The sequence below is a fragment of the Mobula hypostoma genome, chromosome 1 (genome assembly GCF_963921235.1).
Source record: "Mobula hypostoma chromosome 1, sMobHyp1.1, whole genome shotgun sequence".
NCBI classification, from domain to species: domain Eukaryota; kingdom Metazoa; phylum Chordata; class Chondrichthyes; order Myliobatiformes; family Myliobatidae; genus Mobula; species Mobula hypostoma.
In genome coordinates this window covers 211,543,677-211,562,879 of record NC_086097.1, presented here as the reverse complement: position 1 = coordinate 211,562,879, position 19,203 = coordinate 211,543,677, and the positions used below count along the sequence as shown (strand labels likewise).

General features: G+C 40.2%; 1 protein-coding gene across 3 annotated transcripts in view; it reads right to left on the bottom strand.

Annotated features, from left to right (window-relative positions):
* Window positions 1–19,203, bottom strand: part of fam110b (family with sequence similarity 110 member B) — a 185,017-nt gene that overhangs the window by 87,467 nt on the left and 78,347 nt on the right. For all 3 annotated transcript variants that reach the window (XM_063041908.1, XM_063041917.1, XM_063041899.1), the window contains one exon: window positions 13,881–13,953. The gene's annotated coding sequence lies outside the window, so the exon portion shown is untranslated. The remainder of the gene's footprint in view (window positions 1–13,880; window positions 13,954–19,203) is intronic.

The window sequence follows — 19,203 nt, the reverse complement described above, 5'->3', positions numbered from 1 at the left end:
AAATCAATGTTCATGCCATCAGGTTGGAGGCTACCAAAACGGAATAAAGGTGCTGTTCCTCCAATCTAAGTGTGGCTTCATCATGACAGTGGAGGCTGCCATGGATGGACATATCGGAATGGGAATGGGCAGCATCTATGGAATTGAATGAACAGTCGACATGGCAGGGGGATGGAAACTGAAGTGACAGAGCTGAGAATGGGGCAGTTTGTATGCAAGTAGATACAGTGTGTAATGAGACTGAGGAAGGACAAAATTGCAGTCAATGGGATGAGTTGAAGTGTAACACAGGGGAAAAATATGCAAGCAGATCAGGAAAATCAGGTTCGTGGTGGACCCCAAAAGAGAGAATTTGCAAAATACCTATGAGATGGCTTTTTGGAGCAGCTTGTGGTTGAACTCACAAGGGGAAAGGCAATTCTGGATTGGATATTGTGTAATGAACCAAATTTGATTAAGGAGCTTAAGGTAAAGGAACCCTTAGGAGGCGGTGATCATGCTATGATAGAATTCATCCAGCAGTTTGAAAGGAAGAAGATAAAGTCAGATATATCATTATTACAGTGGAGTAAAGGGAATTACAGAGGCATGACAGAGGAGCTGGCACAAGTTGATCCAAATTCGGACACTCGCAGGGATGACGGCAGAACAGCAATGGCTGAAGTTTCTGGGAACAATTCGGAAGGCGCAGGAAAGGTACATCCCAAAGATTAAGAAGTATTCTAAAGAGAGGATGAGGGAAGCATGGCTGATATGGGAAGTCAAATTGTAGGAAGTTAGAGGATTGGGAAGCTTCTAAAACCAACAGATTGCAATTTAAAAAAAAATAAGGATAGAAATGATGAAATATGAAGGCCAGCTAGCTAATAATATCAAAAAGGATACCAAATGTTCTTTTTTCAGATTTATAAAGAGTAAAAGAAAGCTGAGAGTAGAAATTGGACCACTGGAAAATGACACTGGAGGTAGTTAATTTGGGACAAAGAAATGGCCGACGAACGTAAAAGCATTTCGCATCTGTCTTTGTAGTGGAAGACATTAGCGGTATGCCAGAAATTCGAGAGTATTGGGGGCAGAAGTGACTGTAATTGCTGTAAGTAAGGGGAAGGTGCATGGGAAGCTGAAGGATCGGAAGGTAGGGAAGTCACCTGAAGCCAGTGGACTACATAGCTGAAGAGAATGTGGAGGCATTACAAATGATCTTTCAAGAATCATGAGATTCTGGAATGGTTCCAGTGGATTGAAAAGTTGCAAATGTCACTCCAGTTCTTAAGAAGGGAGGGAGGCAGAAGAAAGAAAACTATAAGCCAGTAACCCGACTTCAGTGGTTGGGAAGAGGTTGGAGTCCATTAGTAAGGATGAGGTTTCGGGGTACTTGAAGGTGCATAATAGACCAAAGTCAGCATAGAGAAATCTTGCCTGACAAATCTGTTGGAATTCTTTGAGGAAGAAATATTGCCTGACCTCAGTGGTTGGGAAGATGTTAAGAGTCAATTGTTAAGAATGAGGTGATGGAGTACTTGCTGACACAGGAAAAGATAGTACAAAGTCAGCGTGGTTTTCTTCAGGGAAAATACTGCCTGATAAACCTGTTGAAATTCTTTGAGGAGATTACAAGTAGGATAGATAAAGGGGATGCAGTGGATGTTGTACATCTGGACTTCCAGAAAGCCTCTGACAAGGTACCACATGAGGCTGCTTACCAAGTTAAGAGCCCATGGTATTACAGGAAAGTTACTAACATGGTTAGAGCATTGGCTGATTGGTAGGAGGCAGCAAGTGGGAGTTAAAGCATCCTTTTCTGGTCGACTGCTACTGACTCGTGGTGTTCCGCAGGGGTTGGTTTTGGGACCACTTCTTTTTATGTTGTATATAAATGATTTGGATGATAGAATAGATGGCTTTGTTGATAAGTTTGCCGATGATACAAAGATTGGTGTAGAGGCAGGTAGTGTTGAGGAAACAGATAGGATGCAGAAGGACTTGGACAGATTAGGACAGGGGTCCCCAACCTTTTTTGCACTGCGGACCAGTTTCACATTGACAATGTTCTTGCGGACCGGCCGACCGGTGGGGGGGGGGGGGGGTAGGGTTGCCAACGGACAAGAGTAGCAGTCAAAACGTTGGATTTACCCCGAGAAAGACTACAATGACCATGAAGCCTTGCACGGGCACCAGTGCACATGTGTGACTTGCGGATGCGTGTTCGCACCGATTTTTTCTGCCTTTTTTTTGGCGATTCTGTTCGGGGGTGGGGGGTGTTAATCACGACCGCAATAGAGGTGATAAGTGGCCAATACACTCAATTTCGTCTCTCAAAGGGTTATCTAATGAATTTAATATTAAACACACAGCGCATATTTTTCTTGCATGAATATAGCGATAAGTCAATTATCAGGGGAGGACAGGGGAGCTTGAAGTAAGTGTTGAACGAACTTCCAGTAGAAGTGGTTAGAGGTAAGTTCGATATTAAATTGGATGGGTATATGGACAGGAGAGGAACGCAGGGTTACGGACTGAGTGCAGGTCGGTGGGACTAGGTGAGAGTAACGTCCGGCACGGACTAGAAGGGCTGAGATTGCCTGTCTCCGTGCTGTAATTGTTATATGGTTATATAAGACAATAGCATCATAACATTTTAAGTAACGTTTGGATATTAAACACACAGCACATATTTTCCCCGTATGAACATATAAAATCATTGCAACACACCAATATCGCTGAATCAGTGGGAGCCCTGGGCTTGTTTTCCTGCAACAAGACGGTCCTATCGAGGGGTGATGGGGGACAGCGATACTCGAAGGGGATTCCTTATGTCCAGTCTATTCCGCAATTTAGTTTTCATTACATTCATTGCAGAGATATGTTGGAAATGGAAGCAACATTTTCAGTGCTTTTGTGACTATTTCAGGATATTCAGCCTTGACTTTGATCCGGAATGCCGGCAGAGATGTTATGTCAAACATACTTCTTAGCCCGCCGCCATTTGCAAGCTCGAGGAGTTGATCTCCTTCCCGCACTGACATGGATGACATGCAGGTCATGACCTCGCGTGTGTTCAAGCTCAACAGTGGCTGTGACAGGGAATGAGGAAAGGTGCAGCGAACTCATATCGCCAAATCATATCGTTTCCTCGCAGCCCGGTAGCACATGCTCTGCGGCCCGGTACCGGTCCGCGGCCCAGTGGTTGGGGACCGCTGGATTAGGAGAATGGGCAAGAAAGTGGCAAATGAAATACAATGTTGGAAAATACATGGTCATGCACTTTGGTAGTAGAAATAAATGTACAGCCTATTTTCTAAACAGGGAGAAAACCCAATAATTTGAGATGCAAAGGGACTTGGGTGTCCTTGTGCAGAACACCTAAAGGTTAACTTGCAAGTTGAGTCGGTGGTGATGAAGGCAAATGCTATGTTAGCATTCAGTTCAAAAGGTCTAGAATGCAAGAGCAAGGATGGGATGCGGAGGCTTAAGTAGGCACTGGCAAGGCCTCACCATGAGTATTGTGAACGGTTTTAGGCCCCATCTTAGAAAAGATGTGCTGGCATTGGAGAGGGTCCAGAGGCGGGTCACAAGGATGATTCCAGGAATGAAAGGGTTAACATACGAGGAACGTTTGATGGCTCTGGGTCTGTACTTGCTGGAATTTAAAAGGATGAGTGGGGATCTCATTGAAACCTTTTGTATGTTAAAATGCCTAGACAGAATATATGTGGAAAGGATGTTTCCCATGGTGGGGGAGTCCAGGACAAGAGGGTACAGCCTCAGGACAGAGGGGCATCCTTTCAAAACAGAGATGCGGAGACATTTCTTTCGCCAGAGGGTGGTGAATTTGTGGAATCTGTTACCACAGGCAGCTGTAGAGGCCTCGTTGCTGGGTGTATTCAAGGCAGAGATTGATAGGTTCTTGATTGGACACAGCATCAAAGGTTACGGGGAGAAACCCGGGGAATGGGGTTAAGAAGAGGAAAAAAGGATAAGCCATGATTGAATGGCAGAGCGGACTCGATGGGCCAAATGGCCCAATTCCGCTCCTATGTCTTACGGTCAAAATACAGCAAGTGCACCAAAGTCACCTCCGGAGAGATTTGGATAGCCTGTCAGTGGTAACTAATAAGGGCTCTTGAAGGAGTTCTCAACTCTCAAAGAAAAAAAATGAAGGAAAACCTTCTGCTGCTTTTTTTTTTGCAGAAAAGAGCTGACTAAGAAATATTATAAACAACATCTTTCCACACAGCATACGACCAGGATTTTCCAATGTCACTGCATTCATCCAGAGAGCTCCATTGCTTCGTTTTTTGCAGTAACTTGCTGAAAGTAACTGAATAAACCGTGTAACAGCTTGGTGTGGTCAGCAGATTCAGTTTAAGATGGCGCTGGTGAAGCACAGTGGCGACTTGCAGGTAGCAAATAAAACAAAAAATTACTGTATTAATCACACTTTTTTTTCCAAATGCAATAGCCTGTAACTTCTTTCGGAGTTGAGCTGTTGAACCGCCAGTACAACCTAGCATTTTTGCTGTATGAACTCAAGTCTTGAAGATGCAGGATAGTTGCGGTGTGGTGTGTACGGGGTGAATTGAGGCGTTGGGACCTGAAACGAGGTTTACTCGTCTCTATGTTGAACTGAGGCCGTGGGTTTATAACAAATGAGCTCTTCAGTGATGACTGATTTTGTGGCTGTGAGCCCACTTTTGTGAACTTCAGTTCTGAATGTATTTGCTTACTTTTATTGCTTGCATGATCTGATTTTTTTCCTGCAGGTTTGGTGTTTGACAGCCTTTTTTTAAAATGGTTTTGTGGCTGCCTATAAAGAGACGAATCTCAAGGTTGTATATAGTATGGAAACTTTGATAATAAATTAACTTTGAAGCCATGAGCTTTTTTGTGTCAAAAATGGCAGTTCATTTTGGATGCTCACATTCGATGGTGCATGCAGAAGTTCAAGACTTACTGAGTAGCAGATGGCGCTTCATCAGGCAAAATTATTCCATTACTGGACTCCAAATGATTTCCCAGCAGCAGAGCCCAATCTTGCGGAATTCCGAGCCCACCACCCACCTCCTGTACAGATCTGGTGTAGCATCACATCTAACACTATTGATTTCAATGGGGATTTTAAGTTTGCAATTAGAAGACAGGGTTGAAAGCAACTTGGTTTAATTTTAATGATTTTTTTTGTTACTTGAATTTTACTCTTCTTCAAAAAGACTCCGAGCATCAGAAACATTTAAAAACTAAACTCCTTACAGGATTTAAAAGTACCATCCCTGCCAATTTCAGTTCTGACACAGATGCTGGGGAGCAAGGTTTTAGACTACACCACCCAAGGCCTACTTGCAGCTGACAATCTGCTGCCCTACCCAAAAGGAAGCAAATTGGTCTGCGGTGCTGCAGCATGTTGGGCTCGCTCAGACGCAGAGCTCTGTTACTATACATCTTGTGCACACACAAGACCTCACTGACATAACCTTCTTTTAAAAGGATAGTGAGAAAAAAAAATCAGTTTATAACTCGGTGAAAAATAAGAAAAAAATCAAAAATAACCTTCAAATTATTAATTTTCTAAAAAAGATGAGTTCACACTTTAATATGGAAGCCTCAAATGTATTGTAAGTTTGTTGACAGTGAATATTTCTATTCTATATGTCAACATCCTGGATCCTCATATGCAGCAAAAAGATGTTTCCCATATTCTGAGATTTATGAAATTATTGGGGTGTACCTTATATTAGATTCCTTCAGTTTTTTTGGTGTTTTATTTCTTGTGGATGATCTCTTAATTTGTGTTGGCAGGGGTGTTGGGGGTTTGCTACTATTGCTGTTCCTTTCTGTGAATGAGGGGGCCGGGGGTTGTTATGGGTAGGGGGTAAGTGATCATTATTGTGGTGGCTTTTTGCTACAGTATGTGAGGATTTTGGGATCTTCCAGTTGCGGTTCTTATCTTTTTCCTGGGGGGGGGGGGGAGAGAAGAAAATTTGATGTCTTTCTTTCATTAACACCCATGGCCTTCCTGTATTTCATGACTATCTGGAGAAGACAAATATCAGTGTTGTACTGTACATGCGTAGTTTGACAATAAATCGAACATTTGAACCTTTTTCAGATTTTAAATCTGCAAGGAAGGCAAGATTTGGGTCTAATGCAGACTTCACTGCTTAAAAAAATGAACTACTTGCATTTGTAGATTTAATTAATTGCTTGTATTTTAGGTGGGTTCATCAAATCATGTTTAGTAGCTTTTCAGACCTTAAATATGTAATTTCATTAAATAATTGTCTCAAAGACAATAAATTAAAATTATTGACAGCTTTGACAGATGGGAAAGCAGTATGCCTGGCTCTGTCATCTGGCACAAGTTTTGTTCTGGCAGGTGAAGATTTCCGTTCTAACCAGCTGACCCAATTATGATGCACAAGGCCATGACATAGGCCCGCTAACCATATCCAGGATGCTATTAGCCAAAGTGTTCAGCTTTATAGACCTGAATTAACCAAGTGTGGGACAGTGAGCAGAGAACACAGGTGGTGGTCCTTCCTCAGGAAAATTCTGAGCCATTATTTTTGAAATAACGTCAAATCAGTGTTTCTGAGAGTAGGTTTAAATTTTTGCTGCCAATAACATTTCTTCTCAAACCTAACTAATTCTTTATTTATCGTTTGCCTGTAACAAATCCATTTCCCACTGGATGATGGAGCAGTGGTTCAGTGAAATTGATGCTCATTGGTCATTTTTGTGGAATTTCATATTTAAACAGGCGATGGCTTTAAAAAAATGTAAACATTTTATATTGTGGGTATCATAAGTGAAGACAGCACTTAGTTCCGAATCTTTATTGGTCTTTGTTTTTTTGGGTTTAGGTCATTAACATTTAGTAAATGGCTTCAGCCACCAGTCTTCTGTTCCTTGACAATGCATTTCCTAAAAGCTATGAATATCAGAATCCCAGTCCATTTGTAACAATGCATTTCCTAAAAGCTGTGAATACTGGAATACCAGTCCAGATGCTGCTGGTGCCTGTGGGATGGATGTAAACCAGGAGGTGTGAGGTTTGCAAGTAGTTTCAAAGACAGCATTATCTATACTTCATAAATATGGATTGTCCTTCATGTTAAGCACGTAAAATACCAAATAAATGTATTGTGGATTCAGTTTGGAACACTGGATACCTGAATACCAGTCCAGATGCTGCTGGCACTGGTGGGATGGCTGTAATCTGGAGGTGTGTAGTTTGTATGTAGCTTCAAAAGACAGCATTGTCTTATCTTTGTAAATATGGAATTGTCCTTTGTGGGTAGCAAATAAATACAGCCCCACATTGGGCAGCAGACCTTTCTACCGAACGGGTCTCCGTATGCCTGCTGTACCTTGTTTTGTAGAATAAAGAAGCAGCTTTGTATATACCAGTAACTCTCTCTCCGGTGATTTCAATCACGCAACAACAGTCTTTTGAGCCAGCTTCTTGACCCCTGCAATACTTCTGGTGAAAGGACTACCGTAATGCTATTAGATAACAAAGTCCAGATTTGGACTTCGTTGTGATATAGATGTTACAGAACTTGGAGGAGATAAGCTTCCACAGGATATCTCTCTCTGTATGGGAGAGGTTACAAATTTGGGAAATGCTGCTGGAATATAGACTGATTATTTTTGTAAATGGTACACACTGCAAGTCTTGATATTGGGAATGAACACTTAAAATGGTGGATGGTATTTTAATTGAGTGGACTGCTTTCCTTGGATGCAGAGTATTATTGGAGCCACATTCATCCAATCACATGCTGTACCACTTCACACTTCCAAATTGCACACTGTAGATAGTGGAAGAGCTTTGGGATGTCAGGAGGTGAGCTTATTTTATCACTTAACATTTCTGAACAATGAAGTTCCAAAACAAGTTCATAGCAGCAAGTAGGCTGTGAGTTCTGCCCTAGCCAGACATTGCACACACCCACGTTAATTAGAAATCAAATAACTACAATCATGAGGTAATAAAAAAAACAGACCATTTGGTGAATCAGTGTGATTCTGATTTTCAAGTCCTTTTAATTCCCTCTGCCAATGGAGGCAAAATCTGTAACTTTGTTTTAAAGTCCTCAAAAACTACATTCAGTTGCTTCATGAGGCCTGGGATACAGAAATCTGAAGAGGGCAAGAAAACCTACAAATTTATCGTTCTCCAAATGAAGCAAAAAGGGCTTTTATTAGCACTCTTCATAAATGGCAAGATCCCAAAACTTGAAATACGTGTTGAGCTGTTAATTCTATGATACAGTGCTTCAAGCACAATATAGAAATGCTTCCTTGTGTTCATATGAATTTCTTGGAAGTATTTGAGCTTTTAAAAAAGAGATAATAGTTCCCAGGAAGGCCACCAGGCTACACAAACAAGACCAGGAAGGGTTGTCAGAATTATGTTTAAATCATCTTTTCAAAAAGAAAATAAAGAGAATAAAAGGTGGTTTAAAGAAACAATCACAACTCAAGGTCAGTCTATGCTGATCGCTTCGAACACAGTAAACTGATATTTACTTTATTTTGAGAACCAAAGGTCATACACAGGTTCCGAAGCGGTTACAAAAAACAAAATCCTAGTTTTATTTGGAATCAGCAGTTTGTGTTTTTAAATGGAAATGAATTCATTGCTACTCAAACGTTCCATTTACTAATATGTCCCTGCACCATTAATTACTTACAACTTAAATGTTTCTGTGGAATGGGATTATAGCTAGTATTTTCCAAAATTAGTACTATATTTCAGAATAAATTCACCTACAACTCAAGAAAAAAACTGAGCTCCAACCTTCACTCCATTTTGTAATTGTTGAGAAACAATGCTTCCCAACATTACAATATCTACATTGTATTAAACTTTAAAAAATGTAACTTTAAAAAGTACAATTTCATTTAAGATATTTTTCTGCTGATGTTTTTCTAACATTTCCTGTATGACCACCACACATTTAGCAAACTAAATTCATAGTTGAAATAAAGTTTACACTGTGGAAATATTAACGTTGGGGAATACAGACAGTTGGCATTTCTTATTTAAACACAAGAGATTTTGCAGATGCTGGAAATCCACAGCAACACACACAAAGTGATGAAGAAACTCAGCAGATTGGGCAGCAACTATGGAAAGGAATGAATAGTTGACAGTTCGTGCCAATACTTTTAGGCAAAGTCCTGACGAAGGTTTTAGCCTGAAATATCAACTAGTTATTTCTTTAACTTAATTGTCCCATCAGAAGCACCAAACAATCAAAAAACTAATAGAAAAAAAGCCCACATCTCAAAATTTACACAGTAAATTAAACATTAAACAGAAAGATGATGGCCCTCACTATTTGCCTGCTCAAGTTATCATTTATAGCAGCTTTAATAGAGTGGGGAAAATGAGGCAGCAAGTAATAGGCAAAAAAATACTAGGTACTCCTTATCAAACTGACCCATCTTTAAGTGCTTAAACCAAAAGGCTGATAAATAAGAGACTAGAAATCACAATGAACTAGAGAACCTCTTGACAGATGCATTAACATGGCTCTCCACTGAGCAATAGGTATCTCGTCAGTAATGAACAATCTATATTGCACTGAAGGGGGAAAATATCAGCTAATCTGTAAATTCTCAGCTTTCTAAGCACGGGACAAGCTGCAATTATCTTGATACAGCTATTCATAGAGATTACTCAGCAAGTGCAAAATTCCCTCTTTGAAATTGGTTTTTACTCTGCAGCCAATTTGTTCTTGCTGACCTGTAAAATGCAAACTGAAGGAAGAAAGGTACATTAAAGCTTCACCAATAAATATATCGATTACCTAAATGCTCAGAGATCTAGAAAAATTCAGAACTAGGCCTACAGTTAGTGTGTTCAAGTGCTTGAAACTAGTCCAGCGGCTTTGAAATCAAAAATGTGTTTCCATGACAACTGAATGCACAAGGGATCATTCTAAACGTCCACTATACATACCGCAGACCGAGCAATCTGCAAATTCTGTGTTTTTGCTATCCGAAAATCACGTCTGTCCAAGACAATTGTAAAAGCCTGGCATCAAATCATTAAAATATCTGTAAAAATGGATTTAGGTATTTAAAATGTATAGTGTTTAAGCCTAAAGTGGTTAGACCAGCATTTCAGCACTATCTTTCCCCAACTGCTCTAAACCTCCCTGCTGTTTTGATCAAATGTAACATCTGGAACATTTAAGCAGGTCAGAGTAAACCATACTGGACACATCACAACTCTTGCAGGAGTGCTCCAACTGGCTTCATGGGGAGATGCCATACACACCACTTTAAAAATATCAACAACCAGGTCTTCAAACATATTTTTATTAACTTTAAAACACTGAAGTAAATTGAGTTCACAAAGCCTCACGTAACCATACTAATACAGCATGCCAATCAGGTACAGGCATGCATGATGCAATTCATTGTGTTTAAAAGATTATAAACACTACTAAAGCAAAAGGAAACACTTCTCAAGCCTATTACCGTCTATAAGAACAGTTTGAAAGTTAAGAGTTTTAATAATTTCCAAGTTAAAAGACAGCATCCAAGGTACTTCATCTTCCAAGATGACTAGTGCTATCTGTTAAATAAGGGATCAAATCATGCTTCTTTAAAATGCTTCAATGAGATCACACTTAATGCTTGTAGGAGGGTGTAATAGCAACATGGCATGTTCACTTAGACAGGAATTTAATAAAAACATATACAAGATGAATTCAATTGGGGACTTAATGACTTCTGCATGCTCCTGTCTACTTAAGTCCTGCCTCCAATCACCCTCACCCAAGTATCATTGCTTTCATTCCCATTACGCATTGCATATGGCGATCAAATTAAAAACAGTGACCAAAACTGAAGGGCAATTTCTTACATGCAACCTGTTAGTCAGGCTAGTCTCAATGCTTTAAGTACAATCCATGAACCGACTACAAATGTTACCCCACAAAATTATAATGGAGCTTGCCCAAAATCCTCTTCGTTGAGGAAAGATAGAGACCCATAGATTTGCATCCTGCTGACTGTATTGGCAGAAAGTACATTCCAGCAGTTAGCCTCCACAAGCTGTTTGTGTTTTTTTTTAAATTATTGAAGGTAACATGCAATTTTAAAATATGTTATTTATCATACTAATTATTGAGTATTTCTTTTAACATAATTGCTATGAAAGGTTGGCATGCAGTAGTGCCAAGTAACACTAACCAGTCAGTTTTTTTTTGAATATACTGAATCTTTTACACTGCAGAGCTCAATGTGCAACAAAAAAAGCAGCTGTGAAAGCACTACATACAGTACATGGCTCGACAAGAAATCGGTCACACAGCACAAGTCATAAACAAAGCCTAACAGGGGACAAATTTAAGTAATTGCTTTATTCAAGCTCTTGCTTCAGCAGTCTGAGTTACCCATCTGCTTCAAGCAGGCTTCAATTATTCTGGTGCCCAAGAAGAATGTGGTGACCTGCCTCAGTGACTATCATCCAGAGGCACTTACATCCGCTGTGTTGAAGTGTTTGGAGAGGCTGGCGATTAAACACATCAACACCTGCCTGACAAGAGACTTGGATCCACTCCAATTTGCCTACTGGCATTAGAGGTCCACAGCAGATGCCATCTCATTGGCTCTTCAATTAACCCAGGAACATCTGGACAGCAAAGATGCACACATCAGGATGTTCTTTACCAACCACAGATCAGCATTCAATACCATCATCCCCTCAAAGCTAATCAATAAGCTTCAAAACCTTGGCATCAACACCTCCTTGTGCAATTAGAACCTTAATTTCCTCACTTGCAGACCCCAGTTAGTTCAAATTGCCAACATCTCCTCCACAATCTAGATCAGCACAGGTGCACAACAAGGCCGTGTGGTTAACCTCACGCTCTGCTCGCTTTACACTTACAATTGTGTGGCTAAGCACAGCTCCAGTGCTATATTCAAGTTTGCTAATGACACCATTGCCGATGGCCGAATCCAAGGTGGTGATAAATCAGCAAATAAGAGGTGGAATGAAAATCTGGCTGGGTGGTGCCACAACAACAACCTCTCACACAATGTCAGCAAGAACAACGAGCTGATTATTGACTTCAGGCAGAGGGAAGTGGAGGTCCATGAGCCAGACCTCATTGAGATCAGAGGTGGAGAGTGTCAGCAACTTTAAATTCCTCAGTGTTACTATTTCTCAGGATCTGTCCTTGGCCCAGCATGCAAGTGCAATTACAAAGAAAGCATGACAGCTTTACTACTTCCTTAAAAGTTTGCGAAAGTTTGGCATGACATTGAAAATCTTGACAAACTTCTATAGATGTGTGGTGAAGATTGGCTGTATCACAACCTGGTATGGAAACACCAATGCCCTTGAACAGAAAATCCTACAAATTGTAGTTAATACAGCCCAGTCCATTACAGTTAAAGCCTTCCCAACCATTGAATACATTTACATGGAGCGCTGTCACAGGAAAACAGGATCCATCATCAAGGGCCCCCAACATCCAGGCCATGCTCTCTTCTTCCTGCTGCTATAAGGAAGGAGGCACAGAAGCCTCAGGACCCACAATACCAGGTTCAGGAACAGCTACTACCCCTCAACCATCTTAAGCCAAAGGGGATAACATCACTTGCCCCATCACTGAAATGTTCCCGTAACCTAGGGACTCAATTTCAAGGATTCTTTATCTCATATTCTCAGTATTTAATGCTTAGTTATATTTTCTCTTTCATATTTGCAGTTTGTTGTCTTTTTCACATTGGGTGTTTGTCCACCCTGTAGGGCGTGGTCTTTCACTGATTCTATTGTGTTTCTTGAATTTACTGAGTACGTCCACAAGAAAATGAATCTCAAGGTTGTATATGGTGACATACATGTACTTTGGAAGTAAATTTACCTTCAACTTTGACTCTTGTCTGACAAATTTGTCACATTTGGCCTCAGCTGAACATAAAACACTATGAATACAACAGTTTATAAAGATGCATTGTGGTAAATTTTAATCTTTAATCAATCTTATTAAATATTAAAATATTATACTTAGAAATAATTTGAAATTGCTCTTCCGTAAGTGAAACCTATATTTTTAAAAATTTTATTTTATTATACAGCTGAGAACAGGCCCTCCAAGTTACACAGCCCAGCAACCCCTGCAATGTGTCCTGTTACGCTATTTATTAATGACACGTTTACCTTTATGTAGCCTTGAAGCCTCAAACAAAGTGTAGTAAAGCCTGAAAGATCATGCACCGACTCACTTAAGCCTCTGTATTCTTGATGGATGGTGGATAGGCCAAGTGCACTTAAGTCCCATCAAACAACTACTATTTTAAAATTCTCATCAAATTCATTCCTAGTCAAAGTGCCTTCTTAACAAAGACAACCCTGGTCTGATGCTCCTATTCAGGCTTTGTATACTTACTACCTTTATTCCAGTCCCACCCATTCAGCTGTGGATTGAAGGAATTTGCTTCCTAAACCTACCAGTTCCTTAGCCACGTGTTAAACTGTATGATCTTCCTATCTCTGGCCTCACTAGTACCTGGCACGGGTAGCAATCCTGAGATCACAACCTTGAAAGTCCTGTCCTTCAAATTCTCTCCTATCAGGATCCTTCTTCTCCAGCCCTTTATATTTTATACCTATCACCTCCTGCTTCTCACTTCATTCCCCCTCCCCCCACATACCTGTCTTCACCTATCACCTTCTAGCTTGTCCTCCTACCCACCTTCTTATTCTGGCCTTTTCCACCTTCCTTTCTGTTATGCTGAAGGGTCTCAGCCCGAAACATTGACCATTTACTCATTTCCATAGATTCTGCCTGACCCGAGTTCCTCCTGCATTTTGCATGTGTTGTTCAGAAATTACTGTCAAGAAAACTCACCATAACCACAGTGACGAAGGCGTGATGCGTAGGGGCACTTCACCTTGAATATATTGCTGCAGCCGATGAAACCCTAAGGAAACAAAAAAAATAAGGAATATAACTGCACAAAAAATACTTCTCTTCCATATTTGTACCACAATTGCATATAGTTTTCTGAAATATCCCAGGGTATTACAAGAGTTTTATCAAACAAATTTTGCTTTGATCAAAAGAATTTGATCAGTTAGGCAAGAACTTGGTCAGAGGCAAAATTTAAAGTTTGGAAAGAAGATAAGAGCAAGTGGGAGGCGGGTGGGGGGGGGGGGGGTCCCAAGGACTCAGATCTTGACAAACACCAGCGCAGTTCCCAACGAAGAACTATTTAAAACAGATGTGCAGAAGGCGTGAGAAGAGCAGAGATCCAGGAAGGGTCGTCAACTGGAGATTAGTGAGGCAGGCAAAATTAAGGCCATGAGGGATTTGAAAATCAGGACGAGTTTAAAATCAAAGCATAATCTTGTTATTGTCCCATATTAATTTACGAGCTCAAGTGAGATGTGACGCAAGTGAGAACTACTGGCAGCTGAGTTTTGGATGTTCACATTAGTACAAGATGCATGTGGAAAACCAGGGGGAGTCCAGATGCAAGTAATGACTGCAGTAGAACAAAATCCAAAGGCAGGGGGGTTAATTAGGTGTTAGAGGTTGAAGTGGGCATGTTTTGTAATGGAAAGGCAATAGGTCACAAGTTGAAAGTATGGTCTAAAAAGATTCCAAAGATTATGAATGGGTGGTTCAGTCTCATACAAATGACAGAGGGTGGAAAGGGTGCAGTGGCTGGTTGTGAAATTTCTGACACAACCTGAGCTTCAAGTCTTTATTTAATGTAAGATCATTTCAGCTCATTTGTTATTATTAATCAGGTCAGTGGTGCAACAAAATCAAGACAGTGGAAGAACCAAGAGACACTGTGCTGAAGCACTTAATTCCAACTAAGTTAGCTCTGTGAACCTGGCATTACAGTTTTTAGGGTGCTTTTCCTGAGAAGCAGTATGTATAAGAGGAGGGGGAAGAGAGAAAATATTGATCTCTGAGGAATTCCAAAGGACAAACAATAGTTTTCCAGATTAGATTACTTGAGATGTTACAGGGCTTCAGTAAGAGACATTTTGGCCGTAGCAGGGTAGGTACTGGATTGGGTGTGCTCAAATGTCCACTTGTGAGAAAGGTTTTGGGAGGCAATGTGTCAGGGAATATTGGTGTGGATAGAGGGATCAGACAGGCTTAGACACTAGAGATGTCCAAGGAACACCTGAAGAGGCAGAAACACTGGCTATATCAAGCAACAGAAAGTCAAAGAAGACAGCTGGTGTAACTTGTTCAAGGCATTTGATGGTACCCATGGATAAGATGGACACAGAGAAAACACAAAGGTAGATGAGACAGGAATGAGAGATTGTCAGAGGCAAGGCAGTGTGGAATCTTAATTTAAGCAAGGAAAATGTACAAGCTTATTATATGAATTATGCCAGTGGAGGGAAAAAGGAAGAATAGTTTACAGTGAAAGTCATAAAACAAGGGTGATTCTGGAATATTGACGAGTTCTACCAAAAGTAAAATCTATTAGTAATATTTTGTCCAACCAGATAGAATCACAGGTGCTTAAGCAACAAATGGTAAAACCAGTTCTCAAGAAACAAGAAGCAGATTGAAAGTAATCCTGGATATTAGCTTGCCGTTGCTGACCGCAGAATATCTGTGAATTTAAAGAAGGCTCTTTCACAAAATTTGAAATATTGAAAATATATACATACATATTTGATTAAGATTTCTTGTTCCTTTAAATAACTCATTACGGGTTAGGTGTATAAATACACAAAATGCATATATCATCACGCTACCATGTGATTATGTGCGCATCTCGCTTAAAGTAAACATTCAGTTCTACCCACGCTTTGGACTCCCATGTCTTCCTTTGAATTAGTTTAATGTTTTGAAATTACGAAACATATCAGCATTGATCAGCTCTCTCTTGCTTTGAATTCTCGGACTGTGGGAGAAAAATTAACCTCAAAGGTAAGCTGAAAATCCAATATGCACACATTTTAAAGATTGTTCTGTAAAACAGGTATGGGTCAGGCAAAAGTTACTCTCCATAGATTGGACAATAAAAAATGTGAAGTCAACCACTGAGAACAAATTCTAAAATGAACAAGGTCTATCAAATTTCTAGCAACTTATAAATAATGATTATTGATCAATTTAACATTTGAATTATATAGGTTCACAAAAATATCTGATCATATAGGTGACCCTATTCTCTTCATGATTTATGAACCTCTAAGTTCATCCCCATTCTTTGTTCCAAAGAAAAAAAAACTCTCTCCATAACTCAGTCATTTGAGTCCGAGCAACATCAAAAAACAGATTTGAATTTTTCAGTCAAAACACATCAAAGTTGCTGGTGAACGCAGCAGGCCAGGCAGCATCTCTAGGAAGAGGTACAATCGACTTTTCAGGCCGAGACCCTTCGTTAGTCCTGACGAAGGGTCTCGGCCTGAAACATCAACTGTACCTCTTCCTAGAGATGCTGCCTGGCCTGCTGTGTTCACCAGCAACTTTGATGTGTGTTGCTTGAATTTCCAGCATCTGCAGAATTCCTGTTGTTTGAACTTTTCAGTTAATGTTTTACCATTTTTCTACATCTCCTGAAGATCCTTTGCACCCTTCTCTGGTGGACAGAGTGTAGGTGCTCAGCGAAATGGTTTCCCAATCTACATCGGGGCTCACCCCCAGGAGGCCACACTGGGAGCACTGGATACAGTAAATGACCCCAAGAGACTCCCAGGTAAAGTGGTGGCTCAACTGTAAGGACTGTCTGGGGCCCTGAAAGGTAGTGAAGGAGGAGGTATAGCACTTGTTCTGCTTGCAAGGATATATACCAGGAGGCAGATCAGTGAGGAGGGATGAATGGCCAAGGGAGTCATGTAGGAAGTGACCCCTACAGAAAGCTCAAAGTGAGGGCGGGGGGGGGGGGCCGGTGGAGGGAAAGACGTGCTTGGTGGTGGGATCCCGTTGGAGGTGGCAGAAGTTCCGGAGAATTATCTGCTGAATACGGAGGTTGGTGGGGTGGTAGATGACATGAAGGCTTCATTTATTTTATCTCTTGTGCCTGTGATCTCCCCCAGTGGTGTATAATCTAAATGGTACAAGACCTTACCTTGTACAGAAAGCATTTTACTTTTGGCCTTAAGAACTCTTCGACATGAATGGCTGGTGCCATTGCAATGCAAGCCCAATAGAGGGCAAAGAAAATCCCCAGGTCTTTTTCGGGCAATTCTGAGATAAACTGAACTTAAGCTGAACTTTAACAATACAATATAATTTCATCATAATCATCTTTTGAGAATACCATAGGCATGGGGGCCTGTGCACACCATGCTTCTGGATGCCTTTACAAAATGCTGATGCATTTTGCAGCCTGAAGTAATTTTGCATCACAGATTAAATGCTCTATCCCTGCTGCACCAGTTACTTCCATCTGTTCACGTGCACATGGGAAACTAGCAATTATGAAATGAGCATAAATTCCAAACAATGAAGTATAGATTTGAAATGGACGAAACTCACAGAAAAATATCAATATTAAAACAAAAAAATCTAAGGTAGAGTTTGAATACACAGATGAAAGTACAAAACAATTGGCAATATGCAGGTAATTTATTCATTTATGTATTTGGTGAGATAAATTAAATACAAGAGGTTAATGATCATCTCCTGTCACATAATACTTATCAGTTTGCTGAGTGCTGGGGACATTAAAACAGCATTAAATCCTGGTGAGTAAACCTGAGTGGGCAACCTGATTAAAAGTACTACTGCTTCTTTCTTAAGCAGTCTCTCTGGATTGAGAATCATTTGTTTCCATTCTAGAAATATAGATTCTGAGGTAACTATGTAGGCAACCAAACACTCTATCGCGGCACTCAAAAAAAAACACATTGACATTTTCAACTCATTATATTGTTTTTGAGCTACTTTTAATCAGTTACCAAGTACGGTAAAACTGATTATCTCACTCACTTTGGACTTTGCTGGACTACCAGATTTTCTGGACTGCTGAATGTTGCTTCATTTAACAAACATTTACTTTGTTCTTCTTTTAATCAAAGAATAACAATAAATTTGAGTGTGCTAGTTCAAGATCTGGTGAGTCAGAAAGGAGTGCAAGAACTGGGGCCCCAAAGAGTAGAAGGGGAGTAGAGGAACTGGGCCCTAGTGAGTCGAAAAGGCGTTCAGGAGCAAGACCCTTACTGAGTCAGAAGGGAATGAGGGAATTGAGGAACGAGAGCTTGTTTGAAACAATGTGAGAGCAAATATTAGCTGGTGAGCCAGATGCTGGACCACTGGGATCTCAGAATAGTCAGACATCAGATTATCAGAGTTTTACTGTACTCTGCATTCTTTCAGAAGTCCACATCAGCAAAATTTTCTTCAGGAGACTTTTCTGCCAGTAATGTGTCATCTTGTAAAAGCCCCATCTCATACCAAAATACAAAGTGTATAAGACTAATTTTTTAAAAATCACAACATTATGTAAAATTCCCATCAATAATCAGCAGTATTGTAGAACAAATGAACTGAATATGAACAGCATATTTTAACCAGGCGTTGGGAATTTGAATTGATTTATAACTGAGAATACTGAAATAAAGGAGACCTGATTTTTTTTTTAAATTACTGGAAGCTTTATTTTGTCAGTACCTTGTGGCCAGAGTCAATATTAAGTAATCTTACATTAATCACGACAGATGGAGATGGAACTCCCTCAACCAGACCCCGCCTCCGAAGAACTTCCTTGCCACATTATTGTAGCATAAATCAGTGATTTGACAACACTTCAGAAAAGCTAGGAACCATGCGCTGATTTTATAGGAATGATTGTGCTATGAAGACCAACGTGAATACCATTACAAATGTTCTAGCCCTTTTCACACAGCCCCTTTCTGCAAGCTCTGGTGTCTATTTTAAAGCAGATCCTATGTTATTTATCCAAACCACTGTCCCACTCAGTTTTTTTCTTTTGATCTACCTTAAGAACAAATGAATAAAAATTTAGTAAATACACAACCTGACATCACTGCAATAAATTTCATACCACTTAAAGTAGAGTCTCATAAAGACATCCATGGGAAAAAAGGATATGCACCTACACCATGATTTTTAAACAAACACAAATTGTTAAAAATATACAGTCTTTGAATGTTTTTCTACTAAAATGCAAATACTCTCTACCCGGCCAATCAATGATTTCAAAACCAGTGAAATGCTAAGTTCTACG